The sequence below is a fragment of the Schistocerca cancellata genome, unplaced genomic scaffold (assembly GCF_023864275.1).
Source record: "Schistocerca cancellata isolate TAMUIC-IGC-003103 unplaced genomic scaffold, iqSchCanc2.1 HiC_scaffold_585, whole genome shotgun sequence".
Lineage (NCBI taxonomy): Eukaryota > Metazoa > Arthropoda > Insecta > Orthoptera > Acrididae > Schistocerca > Schistocerca cancellata.
In genome coordinates this window covers 27501-31953 of record NW_026046597.1, presented here as the reverse complement: position 1 = coordinate 31953, position 4453 = coordinate 27501, and the positions used below count along the sequence as shown (strand labels likewise).

Genomic DNA, 4453 nt, shown 5'->3' with positions numbered 1-4453 from the left:
GAGTGGTTAAGGCGTCTGACTCGAAATCAGATTTCCTCTGGGAGCGTAGGTTCGAATCCTACCGGCTGCGTGCGATTTTGCGTACAAACGAGCACAAATTTTCGCACGCATGTTTAAGAATACTGATTTTCGCGGCGGCCTCTGCTTCCTGTGGCTATCGGTTCACCTCGCACGGAAGCTAGTAATACAGAAAACCGTCGCAGGCCCACGAGCGCACCCCCGTCATTTTCTCGCGCCGTCGCCGTGTTCGTGAGTACGCAGACGTGCTTGAAAGTGTTGGACAGAGCGAGCATTCATTTCTTTTTAAGAATCGCAATTGAGTCATTCGAGTGCGGCACAAGCAGTGGTGCAGCGTTTCTTTTCGTAAGATCTCGCAGCTGCTTGAAAGTACGTCCATCGTTTAAGACGAGAGAAAACTAGCGTCAGCGGTGCGTCAGAGGGAAGTCGGTGAAGTCGCCATTGGAGCCACAAGCCAGTAATTACGACACGCGAATCACTGCCACACATTGCAGCTGTACCATAATCCTTGGCAGGCGGACAGGGTAGCTGAGTCGGCAGAGCACTATGCCTTCAACCAAAAGGTCCCGCGTTCAAGCCCCTGTCCGGGAGAAAATTAATACACTGTCGTAACGGCTACTGTGCTGGCCACGGAAGCACTACTGAAACGAGTGAGGCCATGTCGTTTTCTGCCGTCAGGTTGCTTTAAAAGGAGCCGTTTTCACTTGTCGACAGACGCTTATGCGACCGGCAGTCGTGGCCGAGTGGTTAAGGCGTCTGACTAGAAATCAGATTCCCTCTGGGAGCGTAGGTTCGAGTCCTACCGACTGCGTTTCATTTTTGTGTCAAGAGGTGAAGAGCATCTCCAACGGAACCGTGAAATGAGCGAATACGTGGGAAACATTGCATTCGAGACGCTTGTGAATTTTCCAATCGCCCAGTGAGTGTCGAGAAAACACGTAGCTCCTCTGCTTCAACGTATGAGACGTAAAAACTGCTGCAATTTGATTTTACATCGTGTGTCAGTTTTCTTCGATAGTCTGTTACGAGCCTAGCGTGATGCGTTTGTAGACAGCATTTTAGAGGACGCTTAATTAGTAACAGCTCCATGCAACGATTGCCCAACAGTAAAGGACAAGAGGCAATGTGTCCGTAGCATAGTGGGAGGTGTAGTAACGTGAGGTGAGCCCGGATAGCTCAGTCGGTAGAGCATAAGGCATTTGACGTGAGGGTCCAGGGTTCAAGCCCCTGTCCGGGCGGAAATTTTAATACTTTGGTAGCGGCTCGCCTAGTAGCGGTGAAAGCACGACGGAAAAGAATGCAGCTGTGCCGTTTCCTGGCACTGCAGTGCTCTAAACGGCAGCAGTTGCATGTGTCGGGAGGAGCTGGCGCCACCGGCAGTCGTGGCCGAGTGGTTAAGGCGTCTGACTCGAAATCAGATTTCCTCTGGGAGCGTAGGTTCGAATCCTACCGGCTGCGTGCGATTTTGCGTACAAACGAGCACAAATTTTCGCACGCATGTTTAAGAATACTGATTTTCGCGGCGGCCTCTGCTTCCTGTGGCTATCGGTTCACCTCGCACGGAAGCTAGTAATACAGAAAACCGTCGCAGGCCCACGAGCGCACCCCCGTCATTTTCTCGCGCCGTCGCCGTGTTCGTGAGTACGCAGACGTGCTTGAAAGTGTTGGACAGAGCGAGCATTCATTTCTTTTTAAGAATCGCAATTGAGTCATTCGAGTGCGGCACAAGCAGTGGTGCAGCGTTTCTTTTCGTAAGATCTCGCAGCTGCTTGAAAGTACGTCCATCGTTTAAGACGAGAGAAAACTAGCGTCAGCGGTGCGTCAGAGGGAAGTCGGTGAAGTCGCCATTGGAGCCACAAGCCAGTAATTACGACACGCGAATCACTGCCACACATTGCAGCTGTACCATAATCCTTGGCAGGCGGACAGGGTAGCTGAGTCGGCAGAGCACTATGCCTTCAACCAAAAGGTCCCGCGTTCAAGCCCCTGTCCGGGAGAAAATTAATACACTGTCGTAACGGCTACTGTGCTGGCCACGGAAGCACTACTGAAACGAGTGAGGCCATGTCGTTTTCTGCCGTCAGGTTGCTTTAAAAGGAGCCGTTTTCACTTGTCGACAGACGCTTATGCGACCGGCAGTCGTGGCCGAGTGGTTAAGGCGTCTGACTAGAAATCAGATTCCCTCTGGGAGCGTAGGTTCGAGTCCTACCGACTGCGTTTCATTTTTGTGTCAAGAGGTGAAGAGCATCTCCAACGGAACCGTGAAATGAGCGAATACGTGGGAAACATTGCATTCGAGACGCTTGTGAATTTTCCAATCGCCCAGTGAGTGTCGAGAAAACACGTAGCTCCTCTGCTTCAACGTATGAGACGTAAAAACTGCTGCAATTTGATTTTACATCGTGTGTCAGTTTTCTTCGATAGTCTGTTACGAGCCTAGCGTGATGCGTTTGTAGACAGCATTTTAGAGGACGCTTAATTAGTAACAGCTCCATGCAACGATTGCCCAACAGTAAAGGACAAGAGGCAATGTGTCCGTAGCATAGTGGGAGGTGTAGTAACGTGAGGTGAGCCCGGATAGCTCAGTCGGTAGAGCATAAGGCATTTGACGTGAGGGTCCAGGGTTCAAGCCCCTGTCCGGGCGGAAATTTTAATACTTTGGTAGCGGCTCGCCTAGTAGCGGTGAAAGCACGACGGAAAAGAATGCAGCTGTGCCGTTTCCTGGCACTGCAGTGCTCTAAACGGCAGCAGTTGCATGTGTCGGGAGGAGCTGGCGCCACCGGCAGTCGTGGCCGAGTGGTTAAGGCGTCTGACTCGAAATCAGATTCCCTCTGGGAGCGTAGGTTCGAATCCTACCGGCTGCGTGCGATTTTGCGTACAAACGAGCACAAATTTTCGCACGCATGTTTAAGAATACTGATTTTCGCGGCGGCCTCTGCTTCCTGTGGCTATCGGTTCACCTCGCACGGAAGCTAGTAATACAGAAAACCGTCGCAGGCCCACGAGCGCACCCCCGTCATTTTCTCGCGCCGTCGCCGTGTTCGTGAGTACGCAGACGTGCTTGAAAGTGTTGGACAGAGCGAGCATTCATTTCTTTTTAAGAATCGCAATTGAGTCATTCGAGTGCGGCACAAGCAGTGGTGCAGCGTTTCTTTTCGTAAGATCTCGCAGCTGCTTGAAAGTACGTCCATCGTTTAAGACGAGAGAAAACTAGCGTCAGCGGTGCGTCAGAGGGAAGTCGGTGAAGTCGCCATTGGAGCCACAAGCCAGTAATTACGACACGCGAATCACTGCCACACATTGCAGCTGTACCATAATCCTTGGCAGGCGGACAGGGTAGCTGAGTCGGCAGAGCACTATGCCTTCAACCAAAAGGTCCCGCGTTCAAGCCCCTGTCCGGGAGAAAATTAATACACTGTCGTAACGGCTACTGTGCTGGCCACGGAAGCACTACTGAAACGAGTGAGGCCATGTCGTTTTCTGCCGTCAGGTTGCTTTAAAAGGAGCCGTTTTCACTTGTCGACAGACGCTTATGCGACCGGCAGTCGTGGCCGAGTGGTTAAGGCGTCTGACTAGAAATCAGATTCCCTCTGGGAGCGTAGGTTCGAGTCCTACCGACTGCGTTTCATTTTTGTGTCAAGAGGTGAAGAGCATCTCCAACGGAACCGTGAAATGAGCGAATACGTGGGAAACATTGCATTCGAGACGCTTGTGAATTTTCCAATCGCCCAGTGAGTGTCGAGAAAACACGTAGCTCCTCTGCTTCAACGTATGAGACGTAAAAACTGCTGCAATTTGATTTTACATCGTGTGTCAGTTTTCTTCGATAGTCTGTTACGAGCCTAGCGTGATGCGTTTGTAGACAGCATTTTAGAGGACGCTTAATTAGTAACAGCTCCATGCAACGATTGCCCAACAGTAAAGGACAAGAGGCAATGTGTCCGTAGCATAGTGGGAGGTGTAGTAACGTGAGGTGAGCCCGGATAGCTCAGTCGGTAGAGCATAAGGCATTTGACGTGAGGGTCCAGGGTTCAAGCCCCTGTCCGGGCGGAAATTTTAATACTTTGGTAGCGGCTCGCCTAGTAGCGGTGAAAGCACGACGGAAAAGAATGCAGCTGTGCCGTTTCCTGGCACTGCAGTGCTCTAAACGGCAGCAGTTGCATGTGTCGGGAGGAGCTGGCGCCACCGGCAGTCGTGGCCGAGTGGTTAAGGCGTCTGACTCGAAATCAGATTCCCTCTGGGAGCGTAGGTTCGAATCCTACCGGCTGCGTGCGATTTTGCGTACAAACGAGCACAAATTTTCGCACGCATGTTTAAGAATACTGATTTTCGCGGCGGCCTCTGCTTCCTGTGGCTATCGGTTCACCTCGCACGGAAGCTAGTAATACAGAAAACCGTCGCAGGCCCACGAGCGCACCCCCGTCATTTTCTCGCG

General features: G+C 51.7%; 9 non-coding genes across 9 annotated transcripts; all 9 read left to right on the top strand.

Moving 5' to 3' along the window:
- The first annotated feature begins 747 nt into the window (after positions 1 to 747).
- Trnas-aga (transfer RNA serine (anticodon AGA)) lies at positions 748 to 829 on the top strand. The gene has a single exon. It is a non-coding gene; the product is annotated as a tRNA-Ser (tRNA).
- A 354-nt stretch (positions 830 to 1183) lies between these two features.
- On the top strand, positions 1184 to 1256 carry Trnak-uuu (transfer RNA lysine (anticodon UUU)). Its single transcript has one exon. It is a non-coding gene; the product is annotated as a tRNA-Lys (tRNA).
- Positions 1257 to 1394: 138 nt separating this feature from the next.
- On the top strand, positions 1395 to 1476 carry Trnas-cga (transfer RNA serine (anticodon CGA)). Its single transcript has one exon. It is a non-coding gene; the product is annotated as a tRNA-Ser (tRNA).
- Positions 1477 to 2153: 677 nt separating this feature from the next.
- Positions 2154 to 2235, top strand: Trnas-aga (transfer RNA serine (anticodon AGA)). The gene has a single exon. It is a non-coding gene; the product is annotated as a tRNA-Ser (tRNA).
- A 354-nt stretch (positions 2236 to 2589) lies between these two features.
- On the top strand, positions 2590 to 2662 carry Trnak-uuu (transfer RNA lysine (anticodon UUU)). Its single transcript has one exon. It is a non-coding gene; the product is annotated as a tRNA-Lys (tRNA).
- Positions 2663 to 2800: 138 nt separating this feature from the next.
- Positions 2801 to 2882, top strand: Trnas-cga (transfer RNA serine (anticodon CGA)). The gene has a single exon. It is a non-coding gene; the product is annotated as a tRNA-Ser (tRNA).
- Positions 2883 to 3559: 677 nt separating this feature from the next.
- On the top strand, positions 3560 to 3641 carry Trnas-aga (transfer RNA serine (anticodon AGA)). The gene has a single exon. It is a non-coding gene; the product is annotated as a tRNA-Ser (tRNA).
- Positions 3642 to 3995: 354 nt separating this feature from the next.
- Trnak-uuu (transfer RNA lysine (anticodon UUU)) lies at positions 3996 to 4068 on the top strand. The gene has a single exon. It is a non-coding gene; the product is annotated as a tRNA-Lys (tRNA).
- Positions 4069 to 4206: 138 nt separating this feature from the next.
- On the top strand, positions 4207 to 4288 carry Trnas-cga (transfer RNA serine (anticodon CGA)). The gene has a single exon. It is a non-coding gene; the product is annotated as a tRNA-Ser (tRNA).
- The last annotated feature ends 165 nt before the right edge of the window (positions 4289 to 4453 follow it).